The following is a 23,354-nucleotide window of genomic DNA, read 5'->3' as shown; positions in this document are numbered from 1 at the left end:
GAATGTCAGAGACTCAGACTTAACAGACTCCAGCTTCTAAATCCAATTCTTCTGGTAATACTTGAGCCCCTCTGCCCCCCTGCAGTGACCCCGGGCACTTGGTCAAGCCAGGATAGGGTGCCTCCTTCTGGGACAGTATTGGGTTAGATTTGGCTGAAAGGGGAACTTGTGAGAGATTTGAAATCCAGCAGTGTAGCAGCGGCCATTCCTCTGCGAAGGTCTTTGTGTTTGGTCGTGGGGTCAAGCAGGTGCAGAGACACCCTGGATCCCCTCTCCAGGCTCTGCACCCAGCCTTCCTCCCTGCCTCCTGGCCCTGCGAGCCAAGGGTGACCCCAAGCTCAGCAGAAACTCATGCAGACCGGGGAGCCAGGGCTCCCAGGGGCATTAGTGCCCTGCACCTGCCCCACGAGCCCCTCACAGCCACCATTGTGGGCCGGGCATGGTAATGGTCTCTTGGATTCTCCTACAGGCTCCGACCATCTGCCACGTGCCTAACGCAGGTGCTTCCAAACCTTCACTGCTCCAACTTCCTGTGTATCTGGCTTGGGCCTGATTCCAGGAACAAATGCCTTATTTCCGTAATGCTCAGAGCGGCTCTGCTTGCCTGGCCCACCCAGATGGACATGGGGCTCTACCACCCGAGCTGGCACCTTTCTCCTTCTGACTGCTGGTCCCAGTTTGACCGCAATGTCTAGTGCAGTCCTTGCACCCAACTGCCAGTCCTTCCAGATTCGAAGGTCTTCCTCCAGAGATGCTGAGGCAGAGGGTCTGGGCAGGGCCAGAGAGCAGGAGTTCATTTCACCAGCCCCTCCCTGCCCTGCCCCTGTCCCCCTGCCCCCTATGCCAAGTAATTCTACACAAATACGCAGGTGTTCCAGATCTGCCCAGAGACCCTAGCTCCCTGCTTTACGTCACACAGCTACGGATGCCACACCATAGCTCCTTGCTCTTGTGTCTACACCCAGCTGTGCTTATCTGGTCCTTGTCAGCCTTCCCTTCCAGATTTAAACAGACCTTTCACCTCTGCATCCTCAGGAAGCCGTTGCTGGTGTGTGGCTGTTGCAAAATACATAAGAAGAGGAAGAAGGCTGGAGGAGTGGAGATAGTGAAGAAGGAGCTTGGGCCAGTCCTACAGCGGGGTCTGGTTCTGCGTAGGCCCTGCAGGGAGAGGGGAGGGGAAGGGAGGGCATTTGCGGCACTGGGACATTTGTCCAAGTCCAGTGTCAGGGTGGGCAAGTCACATCCGCTTCTCCATCCACCATCCAGGAGGCCTGACTTCACGTGTGGGAAAAGGGGGCTCTCGGGGGTGTGCATGTCCCTGCTTGAGCCCAAGAGCTCTAAACTGCAGGGTGGCTACCTGGGGCCTGGGTGCATCCCCCACCTGGCCGATGGAGTACCCCAGGGGAGCAAAGGCCCTGAGGCAGACAAACATGCCGCTCATTTTAGACAAGTCAGAGAACTGGATCGCTGGATGTCTGATATGGTACCTCCCCCGCCATGGGTGCTCTGAGGACTTGGTGGAGGTCACAGAGCTGCATGCGCCACGCCTGGCACGTGGCAGGTAAAAGTGGATTAACTTGTGGCTAAAGGCTGATCCCAGACAAGCGGTGCTGGCTGTCAGACCTATCGGGGGAACCCCGTGACTGGTACTACTTAAACATTCGAGGGGGAATTTGAGGATTTCTGATTTCTGAGCCTGGACATTTCTCGAAGACTGTGGTCACTACATGCACAGCAGGGCTTGAAGATCTGCCCTGTGTCCTCAGGCAGACACCCGCCCTTACCCCGACGTGAGTGGTTCTCCCGCATGGATAAGGCTGGAATGTTTCTCAGGAGATACCTGTAAGCAGAGTGGAAACAGGAGTTTCTGAGCAGTCTGTGGAGTGGGTGTCTGAGGGAGAGGACAGCTCAACAACGTGACGCGGTGGCCGATGGAGCCGGAGTGAGGGCTCCCGGGGTTTCCCATGAGCGTGGCAGGGACGGGGCTGGGCATCCACCAGCCGTACCGCAGAGCAGCTCTGTCCTTCCTCCTGAGAGCTCTCAGCACAAGTGATGGGGTGTTTCCAGCCCCTCAAGCATCCGAGGCAGAGCCAGGCCTCCCTGTTCCTCAGTTCAAACGTCCCAAGGAGAAGGAAGCTGCTAAAGCAGGCAGTTGGGCTCCAGCTCCGGGCCTGTGGCAGAGGCCTGGGATGGCAGTGACTCACGGTGCTGCCCCCCTCCCCCCCCACCACGGGCCAGGTCCTTGGAGCACAGGAGTTGTCCAGGTGAGCCACCACAGGTTTGGTCTTGGAGGCTGCAGCTAGGACACCTTGTTCACCTCCTTCTCCTTCCATGTAAGTATCCGTTCCCATGTGGCACCATGAGGGGTCTGTCCCAGATGCATGGATACGGGACGGGTCAGGCGCAGCGCTCATTCCCCAGCCTGATGAGCAGCACAAGGGCCCCATGTTGCTCCCCTGGCCTGGCCGCCACCCACACCACAGGGTTTGGTTGGGCTGTGAAAGCCAGTGCACCTCACAAGCCAATGACTTGAGGTCCCCTCCCTGCAACAAGGCAGGTCTTTGAGAAGCCCTGCTCTCCTGTTTCAGGTATCTTGGGGCTGTTACCTGTGGTCACAGATGGATCCCAGGTCAGGCCAGGACTGGACTGCAGCCAGTACAAGCAGCCTTGGGACTGGGGACACCTTGCCTGAATCAGAGCTCAGCTGCCACCTCTTGTCCTACACTGTGCCATCCTCTTCAGTGACGCTGACAAAGCTGGCTGCACAGAAGCGTGGTCTGTGCACTCCCGCATGCCCTGCACAGGCCAGCCCAGATCTCTTCTCTGAGGAGAGGCAGGACCGTCCCCTCCATGGTGACCCTCCACCCTGGAGCGCCAGCCCCCGCTCTAGGTGGTGTCTTGCGTGTCAGCCCCGCCCCTGGTCGATGGAGGCAGGATGAGCTCGCAGTAAAGCTGCTTCATACTCTGAATAGATTTTGGCAGCACATATTCACCCCGAGGGAACAGAAACAACAGGAAAGGTTTCTAAAAGACCTGACTTGTGTAGAGCAAGCACTTTGTTATGCTCGTGAATTCATGAACTAGGAATTCATAAAGGACATGGGTGGGGGGCAGGTTCCCCTGGGCTTCTTGAGGACTAGAGCCTCAGCTGGGAAATCTGGAATGACAGGGATGACTCAAGTAGCTGGCCTGGAGGGTCCCTTCCCAGATGGCTCCCTCACTCACCTGTCTGCTGCCAGCTCCAGGATAGCTGAGGGTGGGCTCCTCGGGACTGGCACCCCCATCTGCAGCCTCCCCCAGGGCCCGGGCTGCTCAGAGCAGGCAGCCAGTTCTGAGAGGCACATCTAGAGAGGGCTTTCTGGAGAGAACATTCAAGAGAGCTGTGTGTACCTCCCCGGCCAACTCCGGGAAGCCACACCTGACACTTCTGCCTTACCCTGCTGATTGAAGCAGTGACAAAGATTCTCAGATGCAAAGGGAGGTTGACCCAGGCCCCACCTGCAATGAGAGGAATGCTCAAGTCACACTAGAGGACAGCGTATGGGATGACAAACATTATTAAACTGTCTTTGGGAAACATATAATCTACCATACCCTGGACCTAACAGTTTCTCCTGAGTGAAGCCCAGGAAGGATCAAGACTCAGGGCAGGGTCTTCCCCCACTGTGGAAAGAAGACACACATACACAGATGTCTCCACCAGCACCAAGGATGGGTCAGCTGCTTTCCCTGATGTCCCCTTGCTGACTGATCCAACTATAAGGTTCTGCAAACCTGCTATGTCATCTTCCTGCTAGGGAGACACAGAAGGTCCTAGAGCTTTAAAGGTTTGTGTGTGCGTGTGTGGGAGGGTGGTGGTGGTGGTGTGCTCCTTTGGTTTTCAGAGTACTGAGTCCATTTCCCTTAGGAGTCAGATCAGAGTCCCCTACATCTCTGTGCCCCCAGCATGGCTAGATGTGTGTGTGTAGGGAGCTTGGTTGGTGGGTAAGGTGATCAAAGAATGGGGGTTCAGCCTTGAGGTTAAAGTGCCAAGACTTTACCTTCCCCTCTACCAGCAATCCCTATCGGAACCCTGACACTTGTCACCTGAGGCTCCTGGGGGTTCAGTGTGCCTCCTGTGAGAGGCTTTGGGGAGCCATGACCGGCTGTGTGTATTTGGACTCGCCAGCTCTGGAAAAACACAACAAAGCATTGGGTGTGGATCCAGAATTGGACGCTCCCCTTCTGGAAATGTCAATTTCAGGGAAGATACGCGTGTTTACTCTTTGTGCTGGATTTCTTCCATTTGCGTCTCCAGATCCACCCGCCTTCTTTCACTGCTGCTCCCTTCCCAGCTCCAGGAGGCTGCGGAGGATGGGCGACATCAACAGACCTTGACACCAGGATTCCTGTCTGACGCACACCTCCCCGAGATCCGAGGAGGGAGGAGCGTGAAGCCAGACATTTTTCCCTGGCTTCCTCCTTTTGGTGCCATCTGAAATCAGATTACAGCTGCCCTGCAGCCCCACCCAGGCTGGACCTAAGAGCAGGGAGAAGGAAAAGTTTCCTCAAGGGCAGAGCTGTGGGCAAAATATGACTGCTCACTTCATGTGGCGAGGTATGAGTTCTGGGGTACAGATGAACATAGACCCCAGGACCTTGGCACATGAATTAGCTAGTTGCACCGGGCCTGGGAAGGAGCAAGACTGGAAGAGTGGGGTCAAGGAACACTGCAGTGCATGTATACCTCTATGCATCCCACTGACACCCACCAGGGATCACGTGTCCCAGAGGAAGTGTTCAACAACAGCTGCACAGCATGGCTCACACAGGGGGTGCCAGCCAGGCCCTGTCCTTGGCCACTCCTCACTACACTGCGGCTTTCCCTGAATGGGGTGGTCATGAGAACACATGTAGCAGCTCTGTGTGAGCTCACTGAAGTCTCCTAAAGTCTTAACCAGGTATAGCTAAAGCCAAATGCCCGAATTGTCAGCAGGCATGCTCAATGCTGGCTCTCAAAGGTGCCATTTCTTGAGGACACCAGGTTGTCAGGTAGTGAAAAGTCAATGACATGGACACCTTCTACCCTATCCACTCCTGTGAGTTTGCCTTCCCTGTCTCCAGTATCTCCATCAGCACCACCAACTGAAGACCTACAGAGTTTTTCGTTCTCATCTCTCTCTCTCTCTCTCTCTCTCTCTTTTTAACCTATAGCGTTTCTAATCATCTGACATGATGTCCTGCACCAAGTGCTGTGGGTTAAATTGTGTCCCCTTGAAAGATGTGATGTCAATCCCCACTATCTGAAAACAACCTTATTTGGAAATAGGGTCTTTGCTGATGTAATCAAGTTAGGAGGAGTGCGTATTCGAGTAGGGTGGCCCTTAATCCAATATGGCAGGCGTCCTTATGAAAAGGGAAGATGCCCAGACACACATACAGGGGACAGCCCATATGAAGACAATGGCAGAGGCAGGAGTGATGTGTCTCCATGCCAATGAAGACCAGGAACTGTTGACCACCAACCACTGTTGGCTGGAAGAGAGGCTTGGAACAGATTCTCCCTCAGAACCTCCAAAAGGAACCAACCCTGTTGACATCTGGATTTCGAACTGTGAGGGAAAATTTCTGTTGTTTTTAACTGTCTGGTTTACTTTGTTATAGCAACTCTAAGAAATCAACACACCAAGGAACCCATTTAACAGCAAAATAAGTAGAACAATAAGCATGTGGTCACAGGATCCACTGACCTGACCACACACCCTCTACCCAGAAGCAATGGCCTGGTGGAACAGAACCATGGCCTGTGAAAAATCCAGCCAGGGGACAAAGTCCAGTGTGAATTGGTCACTTTTCTACAAGGCTGATCCATGTGCTGACCAATGGCCAATATATGGGGCTATGTTTGTAATAGCTAGAAGACACACATTGGGGAAAACAAGGGGTAGAGATGGGATGGACCCCTTCACCATGTCTTCCAGAACCACCCTTTTGGAGTTTGTGATTCTTGCTCTGGTAAACTTAAAGCTCTGCTGGGTTAGAGATCCTGGTTCCAAGTGTGGAAATGCTCCACAAGAGGACAGGGCACAGTAAGGAGTCCACAGGACTGGAAAGAGTAACCATCACTTGGCCATTTGGGGCTTGGGTGGAGTTATAAGGAAAGCCAGAACTTACCTTCCCTGTGGGGTAATTTCCTGGCATTGCTACAGGACCCAGGGCTGCTGCCCCACCACGGGGCAGCCAGGCATGTGTCTGGAATAGCAACTCCCATTATGGGAACCTTTGTCCAGGGGAGTTGGTAATCAAATGCTCCTCCCATCCTCTCCCTGAATGGGCTCTCCTGAGATCCAGTGGTACTTAGAGCCTTGCTGAATATGGTCTAGAGACTGAAGGAGCAGTTGTCCTTGATGCAGAGTCATGGTCAATTTGGGAATGCCTCTTCTCTCTGCCCTGCTCTCCCAACTCCCACCCCAGCCGGTCTCACTCCTGCCTCCCAGGCTGGCCATCTCTAATCAATTACTAAAATTCATAGTCATTAGCTTTCTTAGGGACCAGGCCATGACAGTATAAAATGGTGAAGGGGACGTGCCAGTTTGGGGAGAGAAGCTGCACAGGACTTAAATATTCTGAATAGTGATGAGGTCAGTGATTTTTATTCACATAAAATCATGTTTTCTTCACCTCCCTTATTGAACTAATATTTCAGGTCACATTTTGAGGGGACACCACATCATTGGCTTCATCTATGTTCCCCTATACCTTGGCCATTTTTCTCTCCCTTGCCCTCACCCAGGCTTCCAGTATACTATTTCCAGCCCAAACATTGGTGACACCAAGACCCTCCTTGTCTGGAAGTTGATATAATCCTCCCCCAAGGCGGGAGGCAGGGCTCCTGGTGGGAAATGGTGCCACCTCCAGACCACTGGAGAGGGGAGAGCCTGCCAGGGTCTCACCAGCAGCCTGTCTGGGACCCATAGGGCCGCTGGAAGCCAAAACTCCAACACAAGTTGTGGGGGCATATAAGATCAGGCAACCAGGGTTGCCTTTTGTCAAAGCCAATGATCTTGTACATGGAAAGAAATGGCTTTCTCTCCTGACCCTCCTGGGTGGGAATCCAGCAAACAGCCCTTATGAGCTGTGTGACCCCAGACAAGCGTCCTAGCCTGCTTTCTCTGGATGGTCTTCACAGAGCTGATGGAAGCCTCAAGGAGATGATGTGCGTAAGGCACTGGCACACATAAATCATAAATAGCAGGAGTGGGGCTGAAATGTCAGGGAGCAATCTTCCATTGAAGGCAGAGTTCGACCACAAACATGGTGAATCCCCACTCGCTGGACAGGACCGTGTCTGTCTTCCAGCATCATCGTGAAGATGAGCGTAGTACATTAGAGAGTGTTGTCCGTACCTTCTAACTAGATGCTTGTTTGCTGTTAACCAGTGATGCGGTCTCTCAACGACCCTGCATGAAAGTGGCTCAGAAGGAACAGCGGAGCCCTGTGGCAGGCTGAGCTGGCTGAGTTCCCAGAGGGACAGATTTCACTTCACCTCTGCCATTAGGCCATGAGGCATCACAAGGAGCCATTGGAAAAAGGTTTGGGGGAAGTCCCCTTAGCCTCTGGACCAGGACAGCAGTGAGTGGCCCTGGGCAGGATGAAGTTCAGAGTTGGGCAGTGTGGGACTAATCCTGGCTCCACAGGCTGATGGCTATGTGACCTTGGGGGAAGTTATATAATCCTTTTACCCTGACATCCTCACCTGCAAAAAACCATACTGATTTCTACCTCAGGAAGGGCAGTGAAGATTAACCACCAGAATAGACCAAGCTTCTAGTGGAGTGGAGGGTGTATGCAGACTCTCACAAAGAGGGCGGTGCAGTTCTGCTAGCGGATGGGGAAAATGAGCCGTGTATGAGGTTTTGTAAAACCTAGTGCACAGAAATGAAGATCCCTCCCAAATCCCCTTGAAAATTTCAAAAAGAGCAGTTGGGAGCTTTGCACTTCCAAATTTACTCTCTAGTTCCTGCAAAGCTTAGCTGAAGAAATATGCTCCCGTGTCTCTTATTTAGTTCTCCAAATACAATCAGATTTTCATGGCACTGTGCATCCTCCAAGATGGCGAAAGACTTTTGGGAGTTTCGTGATTCACAGGTTTCCTTTGACATCTGGGGCCCTGCTGACCCTGGAGTCACCCCCGTCCCCCGGGGCTAGCCAATTCCCAGAAGCAGCAAAGGACATGTCTGGGAACACTCCTTCCGGATGGAAACCAACCAATCCCAGCTCATAGTTCCAGCCACCTTCTTTATCGGGGTCTTGCACTCTGGGCCATGATGCCCCCCGAACCACTGTAATCACCCTGGATCTCTGTGCCAGACAATGGAACAGACCCTCTGCCCCAGGGCCCACTGAAATTATTCATACTAGCCAATTCTAAACCTGCCCACGCCACTTCACCCATTCCTCCCTGTGGAAACCACAGTACGGGCTCTTGTCTGCATTTTCCTAGGCTCCCTCTGTCCCCCGGCGGACCCTGGAGCCTCCCCGTGTGGCCTTGCATGGGGTGCCTCCTGCTTCTCGGGAACCATGAGTATCATCTTCTTCCTTACTGATGGTCATTTCCATGCCTGCCCATACCTGATAAAAACAAATCCCAGATATCCCTAACATGCCTTAATTAGATTCTCTGCTTTTTAGAGGCAGAAGGGCACATATGTAATTCAAATGACACTAAGAAAACCCATAGTGAGGGAGTGGCTAGACTTTTCAATTACATCCTGCTTCCGAGGGCCAAGTATCGCTGCTGAGCTCGGGAACTGCAGAGACTGCCGTGTCCTTTGTCACCATCCATTATCATTTCTTCAGTAACACGTCCCACCGGCTTCCTGAGCCAGCTCTTCCACTGGCTGAGGGCTTCCTCAGGACTGAGTTGCTAGGTTTATTCAACTTGTGCCTTCCTGATGGCCCAGCGCTCCACACATCCAGAATGTGCTTGTGAATCCAACGCTTGAATGACCATGGCTCCACCCCTGGCCCTGAGGACATGGGTCACTGTGCTTCTAGATAAGGTAGGAGGAAACAGCCTTTAACCCCAGAGTTGTTACATGCTGGTGGGTCATACTCACCTGTCAGGTGTGTCAAGGTGATTAGTGAAGTACCACAGTTTGCAGGTGATTTACCAAAAACCAGAACGGATTTACAGTTCACTGTTTCCTGAAGTCCTGCTGCTGGCCCACACCCAACTGCACTCTGCTGAGTGATGCATCTGGAATGCGTGTAGCTTCGGAGCGCTCAGGGGAGTGTAGTCCGTGAGCAGGCGCCATTGCCGTGGTGGTAAAAGGCCGAGAACCATTGGTTTAGGGGTTCTTCGTCACTGAGACAGGTGTGGACCTGAGTGGCAGGAAGTCACAGGATCCGTTGGGTTCCTGTGGAGCAGGCTGCTTGGACGCTGCTGGCCTTCGGCAGGGTATTTCTCACGATCATGCCAACTGTCGTTAGTCTTCTCAATGCTCTGTTGGCTACAAGGACAACATGAAGAAAACTGAAATTGGCCACGAGATGGGTACAAGCACTGTGCACCTTGGCAAGTGCTCACATGGGATTTTCCAGAGGCTGTTTCTGTCCCTGTTGACTTGCCCGATCAGCCCTTTGATTAGGACATATCCTGAGGAAGTGTGTCTGAGGTCCACAGGGTGAGGTCGCGGTAGATTCTAGTATCCGAGAATGAGCCGTTACCCTTTAGAACTGTTGATTACAAATGGCCTGGCCTAGCGTGCCAGCAAAATATTAATACCTTTGCTTTCTCTGTATTGCTGTTATTTTGTTTCTGGAAACAGAATTCAAATCTTGCTTGTTTAGTAAGTCATTTACTACAATTTATTGGTATTACATGCTGACCAAATTGCTTTTTGTTTAGGTTTTATGGTGACTAACTTTCTAGCTCTTAAGAACACTGCTCTTATGGCGGAAAAACCTATGACACAAAGGGCTTGTGTCCCGCTGGGAAACTTGCAACGGGAAACTTACCGTCTCAAGATCACACTGACCTCATGTGTATTGAATAAATAATGATGTAGTTCTCACTCAATTCCTGTTTTTTTTTTAATTTGTTTATTCAAGCGATATTATTGCATCTATTGATAACCCACCATGGCTCACTGTCTTTGCCACTACTCCTTGCTGAAGGGAAATAGGGTGGTGATGTTCAATTCTCTGTAGGGAAAGATTAACCTTAATTTTTGATACATTGCAGACCAATATTTTTACAAAATATAATTGAAATGAATTCCCAAATAAATTGAAAGACCTTCAAATTATACACCCCAACTTACTATTAGATTCAACAGACATTTCATACAGCTCTCGTTAGAACAAACATGACATCACTGCTCTAAAAATCTCTGACCACTCTCAGTATTTCTGCAGTTTCGTAATAGACTGTTCTGGACTAGCATGGGTGCCTGTGTTCTGAGGAGCCTGGAGCAGAGGTCCTTCCACCGATTTCCTGTCACAGCAAACGGTAAGTCTGTGCTCCAGACCAAATCCATGGAGCCATCTTGGGGATATTTGACTTTCTCTGGTTGGGCCTCAGTTGAAGTGGAGCAAGCATCGGAGAGACAGTGAATCATGCACAAGTCCTAGCCACGGGGCTCATCATCGCAGGGGTTTTTGTTGGACTTCCCAGGCAGGTTGCTGCAGGTGTGGGTCAGGGTTCTGTTTTTATATACTTTGTGCCTGTTGTCCATTTGTATATTCAGTCTCAGGAGACTTGAGGGTGGGGACAGGCAGCACAAATGAGAGTGAATATAGTGACATGGATTTGGAGACAGAGAGGCTGGCCCAGCATTGACAATACCCATTGGCAAGATGAGGCTGTTTGGGTGAAGAGTTTCTAAGAAGATGAGTGTTCATTTCTAAAAACATGATTGGAGCAGGGATGCCATGATCTCTGGGTATGTGTGTGTGTGCGTTTTGGGCAGGGAGCAGGGTTTACTAGGCAGGAGGCCTTGATATGATGGGGAGCAGGGACAGAGAGGCACAAATAAAGAAAGCAAGACTGAAGTAGGCTGAGTCTGCAATGCAGAGAAGCTTGGGCGTTCTGGGGCAAGACCGCCATCCATGTAGCACTTCGTCCCTCATCCAGAAGACGCAGGGTTCCACGTGTGGGTCTAAACCCACTGCCTCCTCCAATGTGGGCAAAAATATCCGCATTGTGTCTTGGACCCACCTAATTTAGAAATTAGCAATACATATGTCATGGAGTCACTCTGGATACTTTGGACCTCTCTCAGTCAATTTTTTGCCAGAATCTACTGGATCTACCATTTCCTCGGGACCCGAGGAAGGAGCAAGAGGTGAAGGGGAAAAGCCAGTCCTGGCAGAGGAGATAACAAAGGCCGACGGGTATGAAGCAGTGTTGTGACTTCTGAGAGCATATGCTGGGTGTAACTGGAGTCTAGAGTATGCGAGGAGAACAGGTGAGTCTAACAGAGCCATCCAAAACCAGATGCAAAAATGTGCCATAAAAGACATGAGTGAAGACATTGGGCCGAGCCTCAGATTACTCCAGGAAGGAATTGTGCTCTTGTATGTCCCTAAAATATTGACTTGATGGCCCAGTTCCTAAGAGTGTTAACAATGTTTGCCAGGTGTCTGTTCGGCAGTGTTCCGGCACTCCAGAGGATGGGTTGTAAACCCCTGTCAGTGCCCTGGTGTGAACTGTTTCACACCTCCGTGAGGATCGTCAGGAAGGACACTGTGTGATGTGCAAGGACAAGGGTGGAAAGCATGATTTCCCACAGAGGAGCAGATAGGGCCAAAGACAAGCTCTACATAAAGTCATTCTGGTCCTTTAAACAAACAAGAGGAATTCATTACTAAATCCAGCTGACGGGAGACAGCTATGACACAGAAGATGAAAGCCATTAAAGAAACAAAAGCCCTTGTAAATACCCTTAAAGGCAAAAGAATTATGTTTAATTCAAATCAATTCTCTTTATCTATTCAATAGGGCTTTTAAAAAATGTCAAGATTCTACTTCTAAAATCTCCGATCAACGTACTGTCCGTGGAGAAACGCAACATCACTTCGCTGGTAGACTACTTTCTATGCTTTAGCCTTTAATTCAATTCAATTGTGCTTAATCAGACTGGACAGCAGAGAGCAGGGACTCTGGAAGCACATGTACCTACGTTTCGTCCCCATGCCTCGCTCTGGGAGCTGGTCAGATTACCCAGCCTCTTGGAGCCTCCAGTGTCCCCTTGTGCAAAACGAGGACAATAGCGGACTCATCCGTAGGGATCCCATGAGGGTCATGTGAGGCAATGTGCCCTACGTGCCTAATGGCCCAGTGCATTTCAACTACTCTTATTAAGGAAAGTTTGCTCTGTTTTTAAGATTCTTTGCTGACTTCCTGGTTCTGAGGTTCAGGCTTTCATTTCTATGCTAATATTCTTTCTACCACTTATAAAAGAGGTGTGTCTAAATCCCGCTACATCATTATGAAAACATGGCTCACAGTGGAGTCATGTGGGTGCTAGCCAGACACTGTGTCTTTGTTTGGTCATTTAGTGATGTAACCCTTGAAAAATCCTCTCTCAGATCATTCTGTTGGGAACAGTTTCCAAGCCATTAAAATGTTATTCTTCCAAGTCTTCCCATGCTGCTAACAGGGGAATGGAGACAAAATGCAGTGTCACTCAGGCTTTGCCTAAAATGAATGGGACTGTCCTCAGCAAGACACAGTGTGAGATCCATCAGGAGGGTCTAGGCTAGGTGTGGTGATGGACTTCAGGTGACCCTGAGTGACGGGGAGCAGACAGCAGGTGTGGGAGCTCCCAGAGCCCAGGCCCTCCATCACCTCCTCCTACTTTAGAGAGTCTTGTCATATGAGGGAGCACATCTTTTTCCAGTTAGGATGTAGTGAGTGTGGGAAGGGGCTTCCCTGATGGTCACACAGGGAACCACCGATGAACCTGGGGAGGAAGAGCAATATGATGTCTCCTCTGTGAAAGAGAGATGAGACCCGAATTTGTCTGGAATAACTGAACTTGCTGTGTCGGTGAGGGTCCTATCTGAGAAAGAAAATTGGCAGGATAGATTATAGCTGTAGAGAGATAGATGATAGATAGCTGATAGATAGATGATAGATAGATAGATAGATGATAGACAGATAGAGAGATAGATAGATGATGGAAATAAATACAGATAGCTATAAACAGATTTAAATAGAGATAGGTAGGAAACCATCTGTTTCGAAGATCACTGACATAACGATGATCTGTTAGATGTCAGGTAACTGACAGTGACTGCATGTTTTTCTGCATTACCAAATGGTCCCCACCTTAAAGCTAGTTGACATCTGTCATCATACAAAACTACGATGATATTATTGACTACATTTCCTCTGCTCTATGTTACATCCCCATGACTTCTTTCTGGAATAACTGGAAGTTTGCTCCTCTTAAGCCTGTTAACCTGCTTCAACCATTGTTCCCAACCCCTCCCACCAATTTGTTCCCTGTTTTCATGAGTCTGCTTCAGTTTTGTTGTTTGTTTTTTTGATCCCACATGTTAGTGGATTGATAGAAAACTGACCATCACACATCACACTGAGTTTAGCAAGAAAGTTCATCGAATCCTATAAAAATAACATTCCTACCCCAAACGGCCCATTTACATCAGTGGCACCACAGAAATTCCAGTTTTATAGGGTTTTTTCCTCTTCCTGGTTCCCCAGTTATAATTTTCAAGTAGCCAACAATTCCTGCAGATTTTTCTGAGATTTATCATTTGAGTCTCCCTTTTTCTCCAGTCCCATACTCCAGCCTCATGCAGACCCTTGAACCCCAACACCATAGCTGTCATGTCCTCCTCACGAGAGTCTGCTCTGGTCTCATTAACTCTGTACCAAAATGTAGTGAAACACCTTTCCCTGCATTTCTCCCCTGTGTTGACAGATCTACTAAGCCTGAGTTCCTTATCCCAGCATCTTCATCCCTCCGTCATCATGGACATAACTCCTTCCAGCCTGTGGTCCTCAGAGACCCGCCTTCCCTCGTCATCAGGGGTGCACACCTGACCTTCCAGCCCTTCATCTGTGCTCCTGGTGATCCTCGAGACTGCTTCCCTTGAATCTCTGCTCCTGTGTTGGTTCTCCACTCTTTTTCTTCTGCTGGGTGTTGAGGAGTTACCAGCAGAGCGAACCCCTCACAGCAAAGTGCAAATGTTAGCGTAAGTCAGATTGACATCCCAACAAGGAGTGTCTGACAGGAAGTGAGGAAGGAATGATGGAGAGTTTCCTGTCAGGTTGAACCTCATGAAATTGCTTTTTCTGCGTAAAAAACAAAAAACAAAAACAAAAACAAAAAAAACCCAATGAACCAGTTGAACATTGACCATTTCAGGTGGCAAAGATGAGTCTAGGGGCAATCCATGGAAGAGGTCAGGGGTAGAGGGCATGGGGAAGGCAGAAGGGTGCCGTCCCACTGGCTCACCTTCCTCAGGCTGGAACACAGGCCTCCTCCCCCGAAACAGTGGGCATGAATGCCGTGACATTCGTGGTGGAGTTGCCAGCAAGTTGGCAGGTGGAAACCTCTAAGCAATGGTGCTGGTATGGGGTGCAGGGACACAGGGAAACTGCCCAGGTCCTTCGAGGAACTGAGCACACAATGTTCCAAAAAGAAATAAAAAAAGACCAAACCAACTACAACACACAACGTGCATCAATATTTAACTATTCTCCCTTTTGGGACAGGTGAGGGTCTCAACTTGCTTTTATTTACTTGCTTACTTACTCATTTCTTGCTATCAATAGCAATATGCAATGAATATCCCATTACCTAATCTTTGTTCGTATTCATGATTATTTCTTTAAAATGAGAACCTGGAAATGAAACTGCTTGGCCCAGCCATATAAAATATGGCAAGGCTGTACATTGCCAGTCACTCTCTGGTATGTCCTGGGACACATCAGCTTTGCCACCAGCCACATGTGAGAGGGCCTGTTTCTTCATCTGTTGGCAGCAGGATTAGCATTTGTTATTGTGATGAACAAATAAACATTTATTACTTTTTAAATGAGTTTCTAATCACCAATGTGGCTGAACATTTATTTTGGACATCAGCATTTCTTTTGTAATTCTATTTTTTACAATAAAGGCAATTTATTTAATATAAAATACGATTCCAATTTTATGCCTTTTCTGAACTCCAAATTGGCTAGATTAAGAAAATAAGACTGTTGTCATAGATACCACCATAGAAATTAAGATTGCTAAGGTTGAATTCATATTAAGGTTAATACTAGGTGACATGTCAAGTTCTAAGTATTTCTCCCTCTCTTTGCATTTTGTTTTCATTGTGTAGAAAGCTCATCAGGAAGTTAGGATATTCACCAGCTAATGTCTGAAAAATGCATTACCATCCTTATAAAAATATCCTGCTTAACACAATTTTATTGATTCATTTGCCCGATATTCAAATGGTCTATATTAAAATACACAGAGAGTGAGGATCTCAGAGAGACAGAGAGAGACAAAGACAGAGAGACATGCATACAGAGAGAGAGAGAGCAATTCTAGGAAACAGAGCATTTCCTTAGACAGAAAATCAAATCCCTGTGCTGGCCCATGTGACAGGTGGTGCTTGTAGAACTGTATCCTTGCTGCCTAGATTTCTTGTTTGGTTCTGGGATGAATATTCATCATCCATGAGCTCTATCCATCAGCCCTGGCTTTTAAAGTACATCAGATTGGTCTGTAATGGCTCAGAGAGGAGAGCGAAAGTACAGGAGAGACAATTGAGCATAATTTACTTAAAGTGATTTTTCCCCCTTTAGGGATTTGGTTATGTGAATTCTAACTTTCAGAAAGAATGTTCTGTCTGTTGATCTGAAGTTACAAACACATGCTATTTACTCTGCAAACTGCAGGGAAGGATGAATAGAATGGAAGGGACCTGGGTAAATTTTTTGCCAAATAATAATAATGTTTGCATAAAATCATCCAGGATCAACACTTTCCTCTAAAGAAGTAATGAATTTAGTGTGTGGTGTTAGGTTACAGTAGACTATGAAAAGGCTCGGGGGTATACCTGGGATTCAAGAGAAGCACAGATCTTGGAATGGCTGAACTAGGTGTTCTGAGCTTACTCTGTGGGTAAAGGTCATCTGGATTTGGAAGCAATCAATGCACAGGAACAACATGGAAGATGTGTGGTCTGGCTGGGTTAAGACATGGGACATTTTTCAGATGTTCACCAGTTGAATGGCACAGAGTTCTTCTCAATGACTCTGTGGCAGAGTGAAACCTCTACTGACTTATTTATCATAGGACTGTAGCCAAAAAAAAAAAAGTTTTTAACATTCTGGAACCTATGATGGGAATAGTTTTATCATTTTGCAAGTCAAGGGAATGCTTGCTTCATTTATTGTAACAAAACATTTTCATAATAGAAATGGTAAATGAGTGTACTGGTCTAGTTCAGAACTGACTTAGCAGTCCAAAGGTGGAACTTCTGAGGGTGGTGGTTTTTGCAAAGAACACAGAATCACAGGGATGTGTGAAATAAAAGTAAGGAGTCTACCCTGCCTCCTCCCATCTCTCTGAGAACGAGAAGAGTCTCTAATAAGAAAGGAGAAAGAATAATGGTGGTATAATTCGGACACCATTTAGGTCCCCAAAAAATTGGGTTTATTTCTTTTCTGATCTGGAGATGAATAATCACAACATTGATGGTGTCAGAGAGCAGGTCCTGTTGCCTCAGAAAATCATAAAAAGATGGCATTATCAGACCCTGTCCTCCTTTGAGAGCACTCAGGGGCTGAACATTAGCCTGTCATCTTTGACAATTATGTACCTGGAACATTTGGGGAAGCCAAGGCAAAAGTGGCTGCCTACATTCTAATGTTGCATACATCTTCCAAAAACAATACAAGTCAACAAGAAAAACAGATCAAATCACACAATGTTCACTCCTTCTACACTTTTATCAACATAACTAGAAAACAGAAAAACACTACAACTTCATTACTACTCAAGTAGAAACATAACCACCAATTTCAATGGAGCTAATTCCTTAGCTTGTGAACCAAGACTTTGCAGAGAACAAGGCAGGGTCTCAAAAAGCTGCACAGAAGAATGAAGAAGGAAAGCAGGACTACAGTAAATCTACCCTGAAAGAGCTAGCTTTAAGTAGGAAATAAAACCCTCCCCAAACCCAAAAGGGAGCACTAGTATTTCAGGGTGTTGACCTCAGGAAAGGGACTCAAAGGGTGAGGGGCGGGGCATTTGAAACCTAAAGAGACAGTCTTAGAAAAGCAACACTTTCTAGAGAAAGGGAGAGGCAATTGAGTTTTAAAGGGCAAAATAAGCAATAAGAAGGAAGTTTGGATCCTACAAGCAAACAAACAAAACAACTCCAATTACACATAACAAATTCCACCATGGCTTTCCAGAAATGAAAGCATACCTTGAAATTTTCTTGAATTAGGATTGTCACACATTCCCCCAAACCACCAGCCCTGTCCACCGAATGCAGAGGTGTAAGCAATCTTCATTGCTGCAATGTCATTATCAAAATAAAAAAATGCAACAGGAGGATGAAATACTTAAGTTCATGAAAATATTCTCCTTCCCCAGCAATTAAGCCTGAAACTAAAGAAAATGTATTTCAACACTCCAAACTGAATTAAATATTCCCAAAGAAGCATTTGAGGTATGCAAATAAATTCATCTTGACCCAGAAATTTAAAAACTAAGAACACAAATGGACAGAACCTTGGAAGAAATAAAATGAGAGTTTCAGGAAGAGAACAGAAAAAAGAAAATCACATCAGTAATATAGACTAAATTAAAGTTCCCAAGGAAGAAGGGATTCATGTAAAAATTAAATAAGGACAAAGAAGAAGTAGGACAATAGTAAAGACAATGAAAGTGAGATAAATAAGGTAGAGAAATGCATCAGAAAGTCATTGAAATGGAAGATACAAAGAATGCAGCTTCTATATGCAATTTAAGTCCCTGAAAAGGAAAAAGAAAACAGTGGGAAAGAATTACTATTTAAAACCACAACTCAATAAAACATTCAAGAAATGAAGGAAAACCTGAATCTTTGTACTAAAAAGACCTAACAGGTACTTCTGAAAATTGATCCAAAACCATCAGCTCTGACACAAATTCTAATGAAATTATTGACCTAAAACATAAAGAAGAAATCCCAAGGCCTCCAGGCCAAGAGATCAAATAACTTCAAGGACAATATAATTAGAGCGGTATCATGCAGCTTAAAGGAAAAATCCAAACCAAATAGTAATGGAGCTGCATTTTTAAGAAGTCAAGGAAGGAACATGAACATGCAGGCTGAGTACTTTGTATTCAACCAAGCTATTCCTCAAATAGCAGAATCGTAGACCAAGATTGAAGTATGCAGAAATCAGGAAATGCTATTCCCATGAAGCCTTCTTGGCTGATTTTCTGGAAGGTAAGCTTCCTCTAACCAAGAGATAACCAAGGCAGACTTCTCAAGCATTCAGGTAGTGAGCATTTAATACATTTTAATTGTAGATCTAAGCCTTAATCAAAGGGGATGAGCAGGGAGAAGGAAAGAGGAAAGTACAATGGTCTCATTGATTGTTAAATAGATGGGAGTCAAATGGGGGGATTAAAAATGGAATTAACAGTTAATAATAGCTTAAGCACAATACGAATGTTCTTAAATAGTAAAACTATATAAAAATAAAAGTATACAGACAAAATATCATGCAAAGAAATAACAAATGTAATATACAATGTAATTACAACCAAAATAATGTGACAGAGTTGAGGCCAAATATAATTGTCCTATTAATAACTGTGAATGGGCTTAATTGACTCATTAAAAAATACTTTAAACTTGGCTTACAAAACAAGATACAAGTCTGGTACACAAAAACCCCTCCCTTACCACCAAAAAAGTGAGTGACTCAGAAAGACTAAAAATAAAGGGATTTTTTTTTCTACCAGGAAAATGGAAACAAGAATGTGGAGGTTGTAATCATGATGTTAGCAAAGCATAATTCAAGCCAAGCAGCATTAAACTTGACTAATAAGGACACTTGTTAGTGTCAAGGCACTTGACTAAGGACACCACTATTCACGAAGAAGACGTAACATTATGATCATCTATAGGCCAAGTAACATAGCAGACATCTTTATAAAGTGGAAACTATAGGATGTCCAAGGAGGCAGGAACATTCTAATGTGGGAGAACCCAAAACTCACTTTTAATAAAAGGCAGACCAAGTGGACAAAAAATAAGGATATAAAAGATCTAAATGATACAATCAATAGGTGGGGCTTACTTACATGTGATTTTTTACATCCTTACAATAGAGAATAAACCTTTTCTTAAGCACACATGCAACACTGACCAAAATAGTCATATATTAGGTTATAAAGAAAACACTATAAAGGTCCATAAGGTAGAAATATTACAATGCTCTCTGATTGCAAGGTAGTAAGATTAGAAATTTATCACAAAACAAAGAAAAGGCTCTTCCCTCATCTACCTGGAAATTACAAAAATAAAAAATCCTATTAGACAACTATTGGGTGAAAGGGGAAATACAAACAGAAAGCACACAACTTCTAAAAAGTAATGACAGTGAAAACACTCCACATGAGAATCTAGAAGATACGTGCAAGTCAGTTACCAAAGAAAATTCATTGCCTTAAAAGCAACAATGCAAAAGAAAGAATGAAAATTAGTTTATGGAATTTTCAACTCCAAAATTTAGAAAAGGAACAATAAAGACAACTAAATGAGAGGACAAATAAGGGAAAAATAAAGATAAATATGTAAATTAATGAGACAGAGAATAGAAAAACAGTAAATTCATTGCTACACCAAAATTTTTAAAGAAATGAACAAAACAGACAAGGAATTAGCCAGCCTAATCGAAAAAAGGAGAGGAAGGAAAAAATACAAAATAGCATATAAAGTATGAAAGGACAATACTATTTTATAAACTTCTATGGAAAGAAAATGCAAACCTAGATGTAATTGATAACTTTTTTAAGGAAGAGTTTGCCAAAATTGTGCCCATTAGAAATAGAAAGGTTAAAAACATCAATTTCTAAAAAAGAAATAGAGAAAGTTTAAAGGAACTGAAGAATGAATTTAAAAAGCAGCAAGCCCAGATGTTTTCACTTGTTAGTTCCACCAAATGCAGGAAACATGTTCCACCTTACTCCTAATAAGAGAATTGTAAAGACTTGTAAAGAGAATTATAAAATATCAAAAATCAATATGTCATTTCTCACTTATCAGGTGGACAAAACTGAAATTCATGACAACACATCGTGTGGGTGCAGCTGTGCGAATGGGTACTCTCATATTTTGCCTCCAAGAATGCCATCGGTGTGACAATTCTAGAGAGATTTGGCAATATCTAAAAAAACAACATGTGCATTTCCTTAATGACCCAGCAATCTCACCTGTAAGAATTGACCTGCAAGATACAATCCCAAGGATGCAAAAAGTACATGTGCACAAGGTGATTCCTGAACAATTGTTTGTAATTGCAACGTATTTGAGACAACATAGATACACATACATAGGAGAGTCCTCAGTCCGCAGTCACAATAAAGAATAAAAGAATGAAGAAGAGCACTGTGAACTGAAATGAAGTGAATTCCAAGACCACTTGTTAAAATAAAAAAGTAAATGGAAAAAGAGTAGCTAAGGTATGTTTCCTGTTGTGTAAAAATGAAGAACAGGAGATACACATAAATGTACTTATTTGTGCATGAAGAACCATGGTAGGGATAAACTACAAAGTTATGAGATGGGTTACTGATGGGAGATGGGATGGAACATACGGGAAAAGATGCGGGTGGTGGGCACAGCACAGAAGAAATGGGAGAGTGAGTGTTGCTTTTTCTGCGACTTGGACTTTTGCAACTATGTTAATGTTTCACATACACAATAAACTTAAAGATCAACAAAGATGAATTAAAACCGTAAAAGGTATACGAAGTGAAACAAATCAGCTTATCTGTATTTCAAAGTAATAACAGAACCACACTGAGAAAAATAAACCAAGTAATTTTTAAATAAAATATGTTGACTGTATATCCTCAGGTTGAACACAAAAAAATTGCAAAGAAAGATTGAACTATGATAGGAAGTTTGGCATGGCTTACCTTAGCAAATAACTGAAAGAATTTTTTGTATATTCTGGTATATTCTGAGATCAAGCAGTAAATAAATACGTAGTAGAGAGTGGGAACTAGTTTCTTATTGTTCAAGAAACAATTACAACTGTGAATGTAGGAGAGTTGGAATTTACTGGAGTGTAATTGGGTATTATATTAGCATGGAATTGGAGGATGCAGTAAGAATTCATGGTATATATTATCTGTCTGTCTCTATCATCTATCCATCTATCTATTGATCTAGCTATTTATTGATCTATCTATCATCTATTGATCTATCAATCTACTGATCTACTATTGATGTACTATCTATCATCTATCTATTGATCTATAGGTCTAATATCTATCATCTATCTATTGGTCTATTGATCTATTGATCTACTATCTGTCACCTATTTATCTTTCCTAGCTCTGTCCACTAAAAGAAAAAAATAATAAATAAGCAATGACACTCCAGCAACAATAATCAAACTTAGTACAAAGATCTTGATTTCTAAACACATTTGTCATTAAAAAGAAAAAAGCCTCGAGGTGCCTGGGTGGCTCAGTTGGTTAAGCATCCGACTCTTGATTTTGGATCAGGTCATGATCTCAGGGTGGTGAGATCTAGCCCCATGTCAGGCTCCATGCTCAGTGGGGAGTTTGCTTGAGATTCTCTCTCTGTCTCCCAAATAAATGAATATTAAAAAAAAGAAAAAGAAAAAAGTTTCCTTGGATAAATAAGTTCATTACAGACCTGAAATTTGGAAAATAAAAGGCAAATACAGAACATCTTATTATTCAGGAAAGTAAGGAATTGCTCAAAAAATGATGGAGACTGGGGAGCCTGGGTGGCACAGCGGTTAAGCGTCTGCCTTCGGCTCAGGGTGTGATCCTGGCGTTCTGGGATCGAGCCCCACATCGGGCTCCTCCGCTATGAGCCTGCTTCTTCCTCTCCCACTCCCCCTGCTTGTGTTCCCTCTCTCACCGGCTGTCTCTATCTCTGTCAAATAAATAAATAAAATCTTTAAAAAAAAATGATGGAGACATTTCAAAAGGGTACACAGCCAGCTTTAAGAGACTTTACCAGAAAGGTGGGAATAATTTAAGACTCAGAGTCAATGTTAGTAATGGATTATAACTTACTGAAGAAAATAAGAATCCATAAATTGATACCAATAGAAATGAATGAATGAATGAATGAATGAATGTGAGAATGGAAAAGTATTTCTTACAATAGAATAACAATAGGAGTAGAAGGAATGATGGAATTAGAATTGTAGTAATAATTGCTTTAAGCAAGAATCAGGAGTGGTGTTAGCCACTTCTACTACTAGCGGGTAGAAGTTTTTTGGGAAACACAACATTTACATAGTCTCAAGTGTCTTTCCACAGAATAGTTATCAATTGCAAAGGGAAAAACCTTGCAACTTTACAGTAGAGAAAATTGTCAGTACATTCCTTAGTCAGTGTGATCAAAGTGAACTTCACCAGTATTGGGACAATCCGTTGTCATGTCTTCCCAATAATATGCAGCATAATAAATAAATATAATAAGTATAGGCAATATGGTGTAATATATGAGATGGATATCATCTCTTTTGTGTAATTACTGCCCAAAAAATGTATAGTTTGGGTCAAATTATAAGGAAACAACAAGTAAATTCACTCAAGGATATTTAATCAAAAAATAGTTTTAATTTCTTTTAAAATGTTGATATTATGAGTTTGTTTCTTGTTTTGTCTCTCTTTTTTCTTTGTTTATTTAGTTTCTCAAATTCCACATAGGAGTGAAATCATATGGTATTTGTCTTTCTCTGACTGACTTATTTCACTTAGCATTATACTCTCTAGCTCCATCCATGTTGTTGCAAAGAGCAAGATTTCATTCTTTTTTATGGCTGAGTAATACCCCATTGTATACATACACCTCATCTTTTTTTTTTTTTTAAGATTTTATTTATTGGGGCGCCTGGGTGGCACAGCGGTTAAGCACCTGCCTTCGGCTCAGGGCGTGATCCTGGCATTATGGGATCGAGCCCCACATCAGGCTCTTCTGCTATGAGCCTGCTTCTTCCTCTCCCACTCCTCTGCTGTGTTCCCTCTCTCGCTGGCTGTCTCTCTGTCACATAAATAAATAAAATCTTTATTTTTTTTTAAAGATTTTATTTATTTATTCGACAGAGATAGAGACAGCCAGCGAGAGAG

At 44.8% G+C, this 23,354-nt stretch overlaps 1 long non-coding RNA gene across 1 annotated transcript in view; it reads left to right on the top strand.

Annotated features, from left to right (window-relative positions):
* Positions 1 to 4,261, top strand: part of LOC130542107 (uncharacterized) — a 39,759-nt gene extending 35,498 nt beyond the window's left edge. The window contains exon 4 of the long non-coding RNA XR_008956422.1: positions 1,036 to 4,261. This is a non-coding gene — a long non-coding RNA (uncharacterized LOC130542107). The remainder of the gene's footprint in view (positions 1 to 1,035) is intronic.
* The last annotated feature ends 19,093 nt before the right edge of the window (positions 4,262 to 23,354 follow it).

Source organism: Ursus arctos, unplaced genomic scaffold (assembly GCF_023065955.2).
Source record: "Ursus arctos isolate Adak ecotype North America unplaced genomic scaffold, UrsArc2.0 scaffold_3, whole genome shotgun sequence".
Taxonomy (NCBI): Eukaryota; Metazoa; Chordata; class Mammalia; order Carnivora; family Ursidae; genus Ursus; species Ursus arctos.
The sequence above is the reverse complement of the archived record's forward strand: the minus strand, read 5'-3'. Positions and strand labels throughout refer to the sequence as shown.